The sequence below is a fragment of the Amblyomma americanum genome, chromosome 2 (genome assembly GCF_052857255.1).
Source record: "Amblyomma americanum isolate KBUSLIRL-KWMA chromosome 2, ASM5285725v1, whole genome shotgun sequence".
Lineage (NCBI taxonomy): Eukaryota > Metazoa > Arthropoda > Arachnida > Ixodida > Ixodidae > Amblyomma > Amblyomma americanum.
Genome location: NC_135498.1, coordinates 106,801,606 through 106,818,168, shown reverse-complemented (window position 1 = coordinate 106,818,168; position 16,563 = coordinate 106,801,606). Strand labels below are relative to the sequence as shown.

The following is a 16,563-nucleotide window of genomic DNA, read 5'->3' as shown; positions in this document are numbered from 1 at the left end:
CGGTTCGTCTTTTTCGAGATATGCATTTGCTAGGAATGTGCTGGTCAATTAATTTTTCAAGCATTTTGTTAAACGTTATTCATAGCCCGTGACATTATAAAATTTCTCTCTCAGAAATGAATTCTATATAGAGGGATTGAAGATTAGTGCATGATGAAAATATAGTCGCCCTTTTCGCAGAATTTGTATATAAACCCTTCTACATCCCGCATGTGCTATTCGAACAGAACCAACTTGTTCACTTTTTGTTGTGAAAAGACTGAGGAGGTTACTTCTGACTTAGCACATCGTTTTATTGCTTTTTTCTGTGTCGTCCCCCTGTACGTTCTATGTTTTTAGCCCTCTGGGATCTTTAAAGCGGCACTGAAAGCAAACTTAGGTTGGCGTGTAATAGTAGTTAACCAGATTTTAGCTACAGATATCGTGCTTTATCTAAAATCCGAGGTATTTTAAGATAGAGGGGGAAGTTTAAATACAGGTGTCGGCATCACCGGCCAATTTTGCAAGTAAACTGCGTGCGTTGACACCAATTCTTATGTGGATCTCGGGGTCTACGCTACGCAGTCATTCACTTCAAACGGCAATCGCGGAGGCCATTTCGGTCTTTTTACGTCACAAGTTTCAACCAAGTGACGCGAAAATTTTTATCGTCTGATTTTCTCTGCAATAAGCGCGTCTTTTGCAGGTACACAAACATAAGCTTACCCAGAATGTGCCATAGAATCGGTTTTTACAAAAAAAAAAAATTGTTTTCTGTTTCTCTCAGTGCTGAACGTCGGTGAACGCCGGAGTTACATAATATTGCGATGACGGAGACTCGTCAAGGCCGCCGGCGTCGTTCCTTTCAGAGAAAGTTTCTAACGCAGCCATCGTCATAAAACAAAGAGAAAGAAAAGTTGCAGCTTCCACTGGGGCCGAATAATGCTGTCGGTGCGTCCTAACACATTCAGCGCTGTGCCGGCCGTATCAGATGCGATAGCTTCGAGAGCGCATACCGTCCGATCGACAGGCACGAAAATGATCTCTCGAAACGCTCGTTGGGGCCACGCGGCAGCAAAGCGGCTCCATTGTTTCAAGAGAGGCCGGCGCCTATGCACGGTGCTTCGGCCGGGCCTATAGCAGCGACACGCATACCGCGGGACGGCGGCACGAAAGCGGGGCATTCACGCAGGTGCATATACATACCTGTGGGCAGGCGCCGATAAGACGTGAAGGCATGCTTCGAACAGCCGTCGAACATGCGTGCGCGGTTGTCCGAGCGGAGCGGTGCGTGAGAATGTCCTTTGAGCCGAATTCGAAGCGGCCGCCGCCGTTGCTGCTGAGGTCACTTAATGATGCAAGCATTCACGGACGACGCTGAACGGCACGGCGGGGGTTCCGCTGCGCGAAGCAATAGCGGTGGCAGCGGCGATCGCTCACAGAGTTGTGTTCCGAGGGCAACTCAATTAAATTTTAACGCGGGAGCATTAAGGGTCTCGTTCAGCTTAAAGAGACCCTGAAATGTTTTCGATTGGCCCATTCTAGTACAACAGATCTGTACAGATGGTCTTTTTTGGTATTCGAGTCAAATTTCAAAGGTCGGCGTGCGCCCTATAATTTATTAATAATGTTTAAATATCACTGCTCACAGTAGCTGGCATCCGATTAGGGCGACACACCTCACCGCGCGCCCCCTTTCCCGATGACGTAAGTGGGAAAACGGAGCGAGCTTGAAGGCTGGCTCTTCTACCCACTGACGTCATCGGGGTAGGGGACGCGCGGTGAGGTGCGTCGAACTAATAGGATGCCAGCTACTGTGAGCAGTGATATTTAAACATTATTAATAAATTATAGGGCACACGCCGACCTTTGAAATTTGACTCGAACACCCAGAAAGACCACCTTTACAGATATGTTGCACTCGAATGAGCCAATCGAAATCACTTCATGGTTCCTTTAAGAGTCCCGCTCAGCGGAGAACCCGGTGGCGCAGTCGCCGCTGTGTGCGAGAAATCCTGATTGGTCGAGGCAGTCCTGACATGACACGTGGAAACGTGGAGTGAAGAGTGATAAAAACTGCAGAAAGCGTGATCAGAAGGCCTCGAAACATGGCTCAAACGTCATTAGGACATGCAAGTATATATAATAAATGGGCTACATTGAAGAGGAAATTGGAAAAATTAGTCAGCAATCAGACCCGTTGCCCTAAGCTGCGAGTCAGACACGTTACCCCTAGGCAACACAGGCACGTTCGTACGGCTCTGTTAAAGCGGGACTTTATATGTACCGTCTTTGCCAGGAGTGACTAGGCTGCACAGTCTGCTTCTCAGTCTTATATAGTGCAGCCCTGATGACACCCCTCAAGCTATAAATCTATGTATGGTATGATGAACCCTTGGTCTCATCTTGCAAACCATTATGATTTTTAGGGAAGCCGTAAGGTTAGCAGCAAACAGTGCAGCTTGGTTGCATTTGGTAAAGACTGCGTATGCAAGAGCAGCCGTTCATGTGCCCCATTAACGCTATGGCGTCATATCCTTAAAGGCGGAGGTGAAGTGTCCCCAATATTTTGAATATTTTTGACGCTAAGATAAAAATAGGCTCCGTGATTGCAGGTGTGAAGTGTATAAGCGATGCGGAGTTAGGATCCTCAGATCGGTGCTATTGCCCCGCAAAGAAAGTCATCCAGCCAACTAATTATTATGCTCCAGTCAGCACTCAAAATCTTTGCTGCGCTCCTTTACGCCCACCTGCGCAGCAGGAGAACTGTACAATCGCGAGTGATCGTTCTGTCTTTTGCATTGCAATATTAGGCCCCGCCCAAACGGGCAAGGCCTCGCAAAAATTCGCTTGTAGGCTCATTATCCTTCCCCACGGTAATCTTTAGTAAAAGGCGAAAGATTAATCCGTAATATGAGGAGGGACCAGAGCAAGTGTTGCCATTCCAGTGGCAACGTCGGACGGCGTCCCTCAAACGGAACTCTCCTTTAGGGCCGGTTGCACTGTTGCCTCGAAGCGAAATTGGCCCCTTTCGTAATGACCTGCGAGTATGCTGAACCAGCTCGTTCAAAGAGGATATTGACAGTAATCAGTCTGTTAATTTAGTCTTAATAGCCTTATTGATATCGAGGCAACGCAGCGCAAATTTTCTACAAAATATCAGAGGCCATGCTCTGCTAGAGCAAAGTTTGAATACGCCAGCTGTTGCTGCTACTGATAGGAAGAAAGAAAAGGAAAGTGCACGGGCCTGCCTACTGGCTCAAGCCGAACCACGCTCGCCGCCGCGTGCTGAAAGTAGGAGAGTTAGAGGACAGGAGAGTGAAGATGGAAAGAAAAGGCGCGCGTTAAATTATTATGCTCCGGGTGGTGGTCGTAGTGGTTTTATTAAAAATAATAGTAAAAAGGTGGTGGTGGTAGTGGTTTTATTAAAAATAATAGTAAAAAGGAAGGAAAAGATTTTTGCTAGCCCCGGCATCTGCCATCGATACTGAAGCACCTGAGCTGCGGCAGCGGAAATAAAGGATAGCAGGCAGAATGGAGAAATGAAATGAAAGAGGTGAGGGGACAGGAATAGAGGACAGGGGGAGAAGTAATATGTACAAACTATTTACACAATAAGAAATGTGCCCAGGTTGTGCGCGTGATTAGTTAATTTTAGAGGAATTAAATCACACACGCGCACAGCACTGTGTTGGTTACAACTGGAGTGGGGCGTCCGGTTATTAATCGTTCAAGGCAGAACTCGCGGAGCGTTCGGTCACTGTGTGTAACTACCTGACGGAGAACAGACGGGACGTCAAGCCCGTGTGTTCGAGGAATGCACAGAGGCTCACCAAAGTTCGCTCACGAGTGCGCGCACTGCCCTGCGGCCACAATAGCGTCTTGATGGAGTCTGGTAGTATGCCCTGCGCCCTATAGGCCGCGAGCATATCGCGACGAGCATCGGCGAACGCGGAACAGCGAAGGAGCAGGTGTTCTAGTGTTTCCACTGCACCGCATCCGTGACACACATCACTCGTCGCGATTCCGTGACGCACCCGTCGTTCACCGGGCCACACGCAGCCAATGCGCGCGCGGAGGATCATTGCACGTTGTGACCGTGTAAGTGCGCGACAGCCGGTGACACTGTCGATGCGCTCACCTCCCGCGATGCGTGGGTCGGGGTGCTGCTTTCGGAGATGGTCGTGGATGGCCGCACGCACGTCCTCCAGAGCAAGGGGCAGATCGCTGGCAGGTAGTTGGTGTGCAGCGGTCGCGAGGTCGTCAGCTTCTTTGTTGCCGGCGATGCCGCAGTGACCGGGCACCCGCTGTGCACGCACGGCACAACCTCTCTGCGCGAGGCGCTCGATGCGCAAGCGAATTTCCCGCACTAGTGGGGTACCGCGGCCGTTAGATTGCAGGGCCGATCCCGGAGGCGGTGCTAAACCGGGCCGACCCGCGCCAGAGTGCTTCAAGCACTCCGCCATATTCCAAAAATAAGCTTAATATCGTGGGTCCGAGAACCCGCAGCAGATATTGAATCAGGTAATCAGGTAAAGCAACCCGCCACGGTGGCTCAGTGGTTAGCGCGCTCGGCTACTGATCCGGAGTTCCCTTCCCGGGTTCGAACCCGACCGCGGCGGCTGCTTTTCGATGGAGGCGAAACGCAAAGGCGCCCGTGTGCTGTGCGATGTCAGTGCACGTTAAAGATCCCCAGGTGGTCGAAATTATTCCGGAGCCCTCCACTACGACACTTCTTTCACTCCCTCCTTTGCCCCTTTCCTTACGGCGCGGTTCAGGTGTCCGCCGATATGGGACAGATACTGCGCCATATCCTTTCCCCAAAAACCAATTATTATTATTATTATTATTATTATTATTATTATTATTATTATTATTATCAGGTAAAGCGGCTGACTACACAAACGACTCCTTTGGTATTTTTCGAATACCTTTCGTTTCTTTTCTTTCTTTTTACTTTATTTTTCTTCAAACTCTTTTATTTTATTTTTATTTTTGAATTATTTTATTGATGACTTTGTGTATGCAACGCAGATGGCGTCATTGAAACTTCCGCCGCCACTATTGCTGCCTTGCCGCAACACGGCACTTGTCATGGATATGCTATGCCAAAACTTGCTAATAAAGAAAAAAAATTGGCCGTGGTTTATCTCTGGATAAACTTGGAGTGACGCGATAGCTGCAGCTTGCCGTGTGGAACTTGCTCAGTTGAATTGCAAATTCAGTCTGTCGCCGCTCCGTTTCGCTGGGCGTTCCTCCATCTTCGTCCCACTTGGCAGGTAGGTGAAAGCTTTATTGATGAGGCTTATGGCTGAGTCACTCCGTAGGGTTGGTCTGGCTCTTGATCCCGGGTGGTGGCCAACAGTCCATGACGTTCGGCGACCTCTCCAGCCCACTCTACCAGCCGCATTTGTGAGGCCGGTTCGGAGCTGGCGACCGCGATCTCCCAACCCTCTTTGTCCGTAAGGTTCCAGCGAGATGGTGGTTGGAATTCTCGGCAGAGAGATAAAATTTGGTCAAAGTTGGCTCTCGGAGCCCCACAAAGAGAGCATTCGGGTCTGTATTGGCCTGGGTGGATAAAGGATAACAAAGCCGGTGAAGGGAATGTGCGAGCCTGGAGCTGTCTCCAGGTAGTTTTTTGTTCTTTAGAGATGGAGATGTGTAGTGGGGGATAGACGAGTCTTTGCTCCCTGTAATGGAATGTTATTTCATGATAGGTGACGAGTCGGTCCCTAGCGCTACCCCGGTCAACTGTGTGCCCTGCTCGGTTGACGTACGCTCGAGCAAGAGAGTGGGCCACTTCGTTGCCGGGGTTGCCTGCGTGGGCTGGCACTCAAACAATTAAATTTGAACTGGTCGGGGTTCTAATAATAATAATAATTGGTTTTTGGTGGAAAGGAAATGGCGCAGCATCTGTCTCATATATCGTTGGACACCTGAACCGCGCCGTAAGAGAAGGGATAAAGGAGGGAGTGAAAGAAGAGAGGAACAAATAGGTCCGTAGTGGAGGGCTCCGGAATAATTTCGACAACCTGGGGATCTTTAACGTGCACTGACATCGCACAACACACGGGCGCCTTAGCGTTTTTCCTCCATAAAAACGCAGCCGCCGCGGTCGGGTTCGAACCCGGGAACTCCGGATCAGTAGTCGAGCGCCCTAACCACTGAGCCACCGCGGCGGGGCACTGCTGCGCACTGCTGTGGCAGCTTGGTTTCGCCGGCGCGGCGGCAGCTGCTCCGCACCACGTGGCTGGTCACGTGACCAACCAGGTGACGAACCACGTGATCAGTCACGGCACCGCGCCGCCGGCAGCTGCTCCGCACCGCGTGGCCAACCACGTGACAGCGTGGCGGCGCAGCCACGGCGTGGTGGCGCCGCCACGCTTAAGGCCCGAAATGCTACCGCAATGTAGCTATCGCTACAAAACTCGTCGTGGGCATGAGGTTCCGTAGTCTCTTCCCACGAGAAATTTCTGGGTTCGAACCCGAGCAGTGGAACTTTGTTTTCGGGAATTTTTCTCTTTGTGTGACGCTGAAGGACCACACACACACACATCGCTTAAGTCACTCACCGCTTCCAGTTATGTTATCGCATTTAAAATGTTGTATTAGTCTCGGTTACGGTGCCACCGCCTCAGCAGCTGCACAAAGCAGAATACGATAGCCAGGTGTTCCCTCTCACGCGTGCGTTTATCGTGCGGTTGGGATTTTTCCCGTTTCGAGCCGATAGCGAGCCGATAACGCAGACCGATAGCTGGACTAGAGTCAGTGGAAGCTTTCCAGTGACTCTAAGCTGAACTAGTTCGAAGCAGAATCGAGCGGCCGTTGGCTGAAGCAAGAACAGGAACACCTGGAGCCTACAGTTTTAAACATGCTCGAATCTGCAACAAAAGGACGGCCGGGTGCTGTAGAGGCAGTTTGACATAAATTCTGTTTTATTTCTATGAAATTAGTCGCTTCACCCACCTTAAAAATCTTCAACTTAAAAAATGCTGTGAGTTCACAAGCGTCCTAATAAATTGAAAATTCGGACAAATTTATGAAATATATTGCACATAAGCGAAAATTTACTGCACACGAAACTTTATTGCACATAAGCGCAGGGGATTAAGGCAAGTTGGCTAGCGTGCCGCATGCCGTGGAAACCTTTGGTGACGCCGGCCCATTCGACGGCCTTGGACTGAATGTCGGGATCATCGCTGGACCTTAGCTTATCCCATGCCTCTTCAGAGGGATCAGACAAGATTTCTGGGGGAGGGTTACGGACTCGGCAAGAGATCATATGGTCGAAGTTATCTTTATCACCACAAAAACGGGAAGATAATTGATATCCTTATTTATCAATTTATATATGTAGCTTGGGTTGGAGAGGGTCCCTGTCTGTAATTGTCTCCACATGCCCTGTTGTTGTCTGCTCAGTGTTTTATGGGGTGGTGGGACTGTTCTTCTTTATGCTTTGTAATGCGCTGTGAGTTGGTGGTATGATATGAGTGGCTCACCGAAAGGTTTCCGATTCCTGACTTTGCGCCACGGCTCGGCCGGCTAATGGCTAATTCTCGAACGTGTTGGTCGGCAGCTTCATTTCCCGGATTCCCCGCGTGAGCTGGGGCCCATATGAGTTCAATATATCTAACGAGACGACGTAAGTCACTTATTTCTGTAAGCATTTGCGCGGCGGGACCAGAGACCCTGCCCCTGGCGAAGTTCCTCATCGCCAACTTCGAGTCGCTTTATATGGTAGTAGCCACTGTAAAGGCGATGACAGCAGCGATGGCGGCCTCCTCCGCGACTGGCGGTGTAGATGTGGAAACCGTCTCCTCCATAGCCAGTTTTGCTGGTTGATTGTCGGAATGTGTTGCTCCGCATACAAAGCACTTGTTCTGGATCACCGCGTCTTTTGCGGCGTCGAAGTTTGACATCCTACAACCGGCTCAGGGTCTTGTGGAGGCTCTGGTTACTGAGAGGCTTCACACAGACGGACACCACTGAAACCCGGTGAGTGCGGCTAGAAGTGATTTTGCCCTAAAAGGACTGAGAAACATCGCCGTATTATGAAGACCTGCAGTCAAGCGTTGACTTCAAGCAGTTATGGGCAGCTCCGGCCGTTTGTCCGCCCTATAAAGCGCATAAATTTAGACTCCAGTGCTGCCTTAACGTAGCCTAATACTCGCCTGCTGCATGCACTGTCATTAAAGCCCCTAACCTTCTGCGGCGGAAAATATTAAATTCTGCGAATTAAGAACAAATAATCCGCGAAACTCCGTTAGAGACATCAGATAATTACTAAAAATGCACATTGATTTATATTCATATCCAAGCTACGAATGCAGTGCCAACTTTTTTTCCCGAGATTTTCAGGGTACCTGAAGGAATCTTCGCCACCGGGCTTTTAAAGCCTCCAGGGGAAGCCAGCTTTTTTAAAGACCCTGGGGCAAAGCGCGCAGCCTGCATGTGTGCAGAAAAAGGTGGCTATGGATATGGAAAGAAATCAGTGTGGGTCGTTGAGAAAGACAAGGCACTGAACGAGCTGAGTAGATAAGGAAACAAAAGGCGAACGGAAGCAGGACTGGGCGGCTCGAAATAGCGCGGGCCCGGCGGTCATGGAGGCTGTTACTGCGTGGAAGGCTGCGTGCATTAAAGTGTATCGGAGACTTTGGTTCGCTCTCTTGTGGCGCGCGCATCTGAACATTGGCTCGTAAATAAAGTCGTCGTATCTGCCACGTCTCTATTTTAGTGTGCCGTCTGAGTTTCTTTGGAGAACCCTCGGCCTATGGTTGGCGAGAATAGTTTGATATATTTACTTAAAATCCTCCCGAGTTCTCAAACATCTATCTCGCGTTATATTCATATAAATAAGGTAAAAAAAAGTCACTTTTCCGTCATACTGACGTTCCTAGTGACTACAATCATGACAACGGAATAAAAAAAGGAGAATGTGATAGCTAACACGCAGTTTCTTGAAATATGCTCAAATCCGCGATTTTTCTGGAATGATGGGAAACAACGGGCCTTAACCACCGTTGCCATAAATAATCAGGTTCATGGCTTGCTTTGGGGTCGCAATGAGGAACACCTATGCCTTCCACAGTTAAGAAGAACCCTTAAGGTAAGGTAAGGTGAGGTGAGGTGAGGTGAAGGAAGGTAAGGTAAGGTAAGGTAAGAAGAACCCTTTTCCTCCCTTTTGTAAGCGTTTTGTTCTTTAGGTAAGCCGCAACGACTGCACTATACACCATAAGAAACAAACCTTGCAGCGTGGCTACTTTTGGCAAGCACTGTTTGTTTACAGCCGCGTACACTTGAACAGACCACGCTTTTATTGGTGCACAATAATGATTGTCAAGCTATTATTCCCCATTTCTCACATTATAGAAGTTAGTACATCGCCTACCATATATGGCGGGCAGAAGCAACATATAACGGGAGAGATTTTTCGTATAGAAGACCCACGTTTAGTGCTAAAAAAAGTACTCTCAGGCCATGAAAGACAGTTTACCGATAACCCTTGAGAGGAAAGTACACAACAGGTGTATTTTACCGGTATTGACCTCTCGGGCAGAAACGTGGAGGCTAAAGAAAATGGTTAAACTTGAATTGGGGACAACGCATGAGCTATGCAAGGGAAAATGATATAAAGAGCGGAAACACGCAGGAAGAGAGCACATCGAATCGGGGAATAAACAAGAGTTAACGACATCCCATTTGAAATCAAGAACAAATGGTCAGGTCATGTAATGGGAAGCCAAGATAACCGATGACCGTTAAGGGTAAAGTACTGGATACTAAGAGAAGACAAGCGTAGCAGGGGGCGGCCGAAAGTTAGTTGAGTGGATGAGATTAAGAAAATGGCAAGGATAAGGTGGCCGCAGCTGGCTCAGGACAGGGTTCATTGGAGCGATATGAGCGAGCCGCTTGTCCTATTGTGGATGTAGTCAGGCTGATGACGATGATGATGATGACGACGAGATAAACACAAGAATTTTAGTAAAAGCTTTATATTTCAACCCATGAACACGTACTCATGGGCCACTTTCGTGCAATTTTCTGCAGAGGGTGCTAAACCCCCTTCGTACACTTAGGAAATGTTATCTGACAGATGAAAATGGTACATCTTGCGGATGGATATTTTCTAGCAGTGCTCCACACTCGTTGTACGCCGCTTTTTTTTAAAGCGAAATTTATTGCCCAGGGCATCAATGATGTGTGAAGGTGTGATGAATGATGTAGTAGAGATTAAATCAATGGAAAAAGGTTAGCTGATTTGATGAAGTCCAGTAGATAACGATGGTATGGTCCCTGCGTCCAGGCAATGTATGAAGAAGGGTTGCTTGGTGAAAGACCTGCTACCATCAGGTGCCGGATCCTTGTAGGCTTCAGAGCTGGGCAGTCCCAAAGTAAGTGATGAATGTCGGCCTCAATGTCCTCGTGTTTACATACCGGACACCCTGGCCGAGGAAACAATTCTCGATACTAAGGCCACTTCCGAGTGATGGCTGGTGTGAGGACAACCCCGACCCTGATCCTCCTAAGCGCAACCTCCTCTGCACGGGTAAGACTGCGGGGGAGGGTTACCGCACACGGAGGGATGAGAGCACGTGTGCGGCGCTGGAGGAGTTCCTTTCTTGATGAAAGGAGGGTAAAATTGTCCAAATGAAGAAGTCGAAACGGTGATGAGTTTGTATTCGCAAGGCGGGTCGCTAAATCTGCCTGGCTTTGATAGGTGAGCAGATCCCGTGGGACCCACTCAATACTGTACTGTACTGCCGCTTTTCTCCGCCGTACTCTGTGCACGGCTTAGCCATATTTTCAGTTGCGGAGCAGCTCTCTTTAGACCGGCCGGCCACCTTCCTTTCGCTCAGGTTCTGTGTTTGTGCAAACGTTCAGCTGTTATACCACCTACTTTCCTCTATTCCTCTTTGTTTACTTCTTTCTTTTTTAGCGAAGTCGACAGGTTTCAAGCCAGCCGAGCCTATTGATGCGCCGCCACACTTGACATACCGAACAGCTGTCAGGACATAATGTTGGCCTCTTTCTTGTTCATCTCTGCATTGCATTATTTTATCGCTGTTCTTCAGCGCAGCGCCACTCCTCCAGTTGTCCGCCTTTTTCTTTTTTGATTTACCTCCCGCTCGATAGGTCATTACTTCTCCCAGCTGCTGTTTTAACAAGTTATGAAAGTGCTAAAAAGAAAAGACAACCCTAGGTTTTCTTTTTTACGAGCTGGGTTCTTTTTGACGAGTCCTCAAATCCGTGCGTTGCGAAATGCGGGCATTGTCTTCCCCGGGGGCCCGCTTTCCTTTAAAGCGTTGCCGAGTATACTCGTCATGTCATAAATTTTATCGGCACGTGGCTCGCTTTTAGTTGTCACTTTTTCAGCGATCATTGTTTTCAGAAAGATTGCGCGTATCGGCGCAGTATTTCTCAAGCGCTGTCTACACCTCGAAATCGAAGATCCTCAGGGGAAAAAGGAAAACAAAGAAAAAAAACACCTGTTCAAAGCCCTTGTTGTTCTTTAACGAATCTTACTGCCGTGCTGTTGGAGCTTGTACCGATTATGGGTCTTTTAGCTGCCCGTAGCAACACCGTGTTGAAAGGTTTTCTGCAACCACCATCATCAGCGCCTGTAAAGCTTTTGAAGCCCTCGAGATGCTTGATGACTCCGGCTGCCTTATTATAGCTCTAAGCTATAATAACCAATAAGAGCTATGCAGTGATCGCTATAGGTAGTTATAAACAAACAAACAAACAAACAAAGGAAGAAAGGAATAAAGAAAGAAAGAAAGAAAGAAAGAAAGAAAGAAAGAAACAAGCAAGCAAGCAGACAATTAACAAACAAGCATGCAAACAAACAAACAAGCAAACCTTGAGTAACATAGCTTGTACGAGCAAGATTTTTTTGTTGATGAACGCTCCAACACACAAACTACCTTTTTTGATCTCCACCCTAATATCAGCCCTTAAAAAATACAGATTTATTATTAATTGATTAAATTACTTATCGCAATATTAAAAAGTCCTGAGTACACTTCAGAGCTGCCAAGAACATGTAGCTTGTACAAATCGCGTTGATTCTTGTAAATCGGGCACGCATGTAAGATTTGCCACCTATTCAGCCCGCTATTCGCGCCTGCTTCATTGTTCTCGCTCCTAACGTTCTCAACGTTCTTAGTCATTATTATTGCCCTCTTTTCACTTGTTCGTGATGATTTCTTTATTCCTGAACAGAACGCTTCCATGTAAGCTGAAGGCTATCACTTTAGTTCGTGTATCTTATTGGTTTAATATTTTCTTTCGTATATTTAGGGCCATCTACGGATAAGTTGCTCTGTAACATGTCTTCTACTCGGAATGCTTCGAAGCTATGCCTTGAGTAGTGAAAAAGCACTTTCTTGGCGTTTCGAAAGCAGCATCAATGCATTTGAAGTTTAGCCCACGGGTCGAAAATCGTTCCTGTCACTTGCATAGTGGCATGTAACTTTTTGGCACAATCTGTGGAAGGTGCTACTGGCAGCACTGAACCACAGCATGAACAAAGGACATGCCTGTACAATATTTATTCATTTATTTATTTATAGAAGTACCCTAAAGGCCCAGCAGAGTATTACATAGATGGGGAGCATGAAAGCAAAACAGAGTCATAAATACTTACGGAATAAGAGATGACGTTATCAGGATAAGTCAGAGTAACAAACACTGTGACAACTATACAATGCCATAATACTTGGAAGGGCATACTGATGCGTCGTCGGCAAACCTTGGCTTGACCACGTGATCACAACGTCACCTCACCGGCGGGCTATAAAAGGGGCTGCCTGAATGAATCGTTCCTTCTTGTTGTGTCATTCCTGCGTGATGCTATATTGCAGTAGCGACGAGATAGCGCGCCGGCGCTAGGCGAACTTACGTGCGCAAGAATGAGTGCCGGGCGGCCACCGGAATTCACGGATGCAGAAGGTACGTGGCCTACGTATCGTGTTCGGCTGGAGGCTTACTTCGAAGCCCATAGCATCGCGGAACCAACGAAGAAGCGAGCGCTGCTCATAGCTTCGCTCACAGACAGTGCGGTGCGAGTGGTGCAGGGGCGGTGTCATCCAAAACAAGTGAATGAGCTGAGTTACCAAGAAGTCGTCCAGCATTTGGAAGACCACTATGCTCCGCAAGTTAACGAGATCGCTGCAAGTTATGCTTTCTTCAGGCGCTCGCAAAAAGACGGGGAGTCTGCCCAGGACTTCATTGCGGAAATTAGGCGGCTAGCGGAGAAGTGCAACTTCGGAACGTCACTGGAGCGCATGTTACGGGACAGAATTGTGTGCGGTGTGCAAGATGAAGACGTCCGGCGACACTTACTGACTCAACGGAAGCTTACACTAGAAGAGGCGGAAGACTTTGTTGTCTCGGCACAGAAAGCCTCCCAGAACGCCAAAAGCATGCACTCTTCAGAGCCAGGAGAGGTACATTTACTGCAATATAGCATCACGCAGGAATGACACAACAAGAAGGAACGATTTATTCAGGCAGCCACTTTTATAGCCCGCCGGTGAGGTGACGTTGTGATCACGTGGTCAAGCCAAGGTTTGCCGACGACGCATCATCTCTCCCCCCTTAAAGAGGAAAGCGTACAGGTGGCCGTCGCTGTCTGGTTGATCTTCGCAAACCAGGCGGGCCAGTTTCCGTCCCGGATGCTTCTGGGCTATCTTGCGACGTGGTCGGAGCGTCGTCCGCAGGTTCCCGCTTGCCAACTTCTCCAGGGGCTCTTTCTTCTGATTCAGTCCGACGTCTCAGTTGGTCCAAGTGCCGCCGCTGAAGACCTTGCTCCGAGTCAACGGAGACCATCCTGGAGCCCTGTTGACCATGCACTACTCCTGGAATCCCGTTAGGATTGATGCTTGGGCGAGTTGGTATGCCATGTTCAAGAAGAACAGCGCGAAAAGACAAGGACCACAGGAAGATACACAAAGACAAGCGCTGACTTTCAACTAAAGATTTATAAATCTTTAGTTGAAAGTCAGCGCTTGTCTTTGTGTATCTTCCTGTGGTCCTTGTCTTTTCGCGCTGTTCTTCTTGATCCTGGAATCCACCTGCGACCTGCTCCGAAACTGCGCATCCAGACCGGTTTCTCCCACATCCAATTTAGTCGCACCTACTCTTCGCTGGCTTTCTGCCGACTTCTCACCGGGCGTGATGCAATCCATCTTTGTTCTTATCTGGTAGCCGAATAAGTGTTCCGCGGGCGACTTGCATGCTTAACAGGCGTTCGGCGATATCGGAACAAAAACCGAGCTATACGCATTTCCAGGTCTTTTCCAGGGTTTTTCTTTAGCCCCTTCCTTGAGCGTGCGCACAGCTCTTTCGGCTAAACCATTCGATTGTGGGTGATAAGGGCTGTTGTGAGTTGCTTTACGTTGTTTCGTGCCAGAAACTCGCGAAAAACGGCGCCCACAAATTGTGGACCGTTATCTGAAACGAAGGTTATGCCAGATACGCTCGCATATTCTGAGAAGGCAAAGGACTGCACAACAAATAGTGGTTTGTGAGTAGGTTAAAACCGGCTGTAAGTTAATGCAACTAATTAATCGCTAGATGGAAAAACGCGATCGGCGTACCATGCTGTTCTTTTGCTTGAAATGCAACCGGTTCCCACAGTAGGTGCAAGGCAAGTCAGACAACAGACACCATTATTGCGGGCTTCCAGGTCGTTGCCACGGTCACGACTGCACCGACAGAGCTAATAGCGATGATTACATGCAAAACACTTTACTGCACAGCTTTAACACAAGCAGACCTTTTATGATTCAGTTAACAGGATACATTTTTAAAACCTTCTTCTTAGGCTGGAGAGCATCGAATAATTGCAGGTTACCAAATACAGCGCAAGTTTTGCCTCGAAAGAAAATCATAAGTCGCTCTAAGACGGTCTACGCTCTGGTGCCGTCACTATACGTTCAGTGGTCGTGTGAACTTTTGCACAGGCCTCTCCTCGTGTGCCCGCATTAATCTTCCACATTTTGCTAAAGATCACCGTGGGTAGGGGAACTCTAATGAGCTTATATGCTAATTGTTCTGAGGCTCTGTCTATTCTGACGGGGCCTAATTTTGAAACACAAAGACAGACATGTGCAATGTACTGGGCGCGCGATGCGTACTTCAACTGGGCTTTCGGCGCTCGTTAAAGGTGCATCTAGACCATGGACCACTGTTCTGGTAGACCATGGACCTGGTGTTGACCGCACAGAATAGGCCTACAAAGTAAGATGTATCATTGCCTAGCACTTGACGTCACGAGCAGGTGGAGATAAGGGGACTCTGTATGCGCCCGCGGCGTCTCGCTGTGATACGTTCACAAGCATGGCTGCCAAAGGTCCGCTGTCGGCCGCCAGAAAAATCTCTCGTCTTTCGCACCCGCTGGGGTTCGCAGACCTGGCGCAGACCACACAGACCGCAAGTGGGACGACACTTAGTGCCTGGTCCGCGGGCCAAACAGATACATGGTCCGCCGTCTGAATAAACTTTAAAGTGTACGCACTTTGAGGCGTCTGAAAACGTAGGAGAAAATATGCTGCTCTGACTACCGCTCTGACTCGGGGGTGTTGTGGTGAATCGATGTTTTTCTCCCGCGGTCATAAGTCATCCCAGAAACTCCTGCGGATCTGCGCACTTTCTGGGGCTCTTTGCTTTGAGATGTCTACAGTACCATCACCCCTCACGCACCTTCATTCCGCTGCCCTCCATAATGATGCCATGAATATTTCTTTCGGTGCCCAGAGTAGTGACTTCGAAAGGGCTCTCGGAGCTTGCTTCATCTGGAGCACACACACACACCTGCAATTAAGTGCACTAGCCTAATAATAAATTACCTTTAGCTCGGGCTTATACTTCTCCCCATGAAATCCATCCATCTGATGTTCACAAAATTTCTCTAAACAGAAATTCTTACCGATGCACGCAACCCAAGCATCTTTCCACTTTCGTGATATATGTGGTGCGTGTAATGCTCACCTAAAACGTGTGTCAGATGAGAACAACGTAAAACTATTCGCTAATATCTGTACTAAGACAGATCGAAGAGTAATGCCTGACAGCGTGGCGCCAACACACGAAATGCGGCTCCAGTTCTTGGATATGTAGCAAACCTATGAGATGCCGCTCGTAGAAATGAAACAAAAAGAAGCAAGGAACGTAGAAAATGATTAATGTATGCACAAGGACCGACTGAGCGAGTTTTGTGAGCCCAAATAGTGCCGCGGCAATCCTGCGACAAAATTAGAAGGGTCAAGAATGCCGGACCGTGGGGCTTTGACCTCGAGCCGTCGCATGAGGTGCCATACTATCGGTCTGACGACAACACTTCGGTAAGCGAACGGACTATTGACGAGTACGAACAAATACAAAGGATACAACGAGACTGGGTAACAGCGAGGGTGATATCACGTAAGGGTTCCTGTTTCGCAGCATGTGATTGCGTTGTATGTTACACCGAGCATAGCTGACGCTTAAAACGGTAAGAGACACCTTTGGCTTCAAAACTGGGGCTGCTGGCTAAACTTGATTAGGCTGCCAGTCCGGAACCCCTGGGCGAAATGAAATGAA

At 48.4% G+C, this 16,563-nt stretch overlaps 1 non-coding gene across 1 annotated transcript; it reads right to left on the bottom strand.

Moving 5' to 3' along the window:
• Positions 1-2,792: 2,792 nt before the first annotated feature.
• Positions 2,793-2,912, bottom strand: LOC144122285 (U5 spliceosomal RNA). Its single transcript, XR_013312889.1, has one exon. It is a non-coding gene; the product is annotated as a U5 spliceosomal RNA (small nuclear RNA).
• Between the last annotated feature and the right edge of the window lie 13,651 nt (positions 2,913-16,563).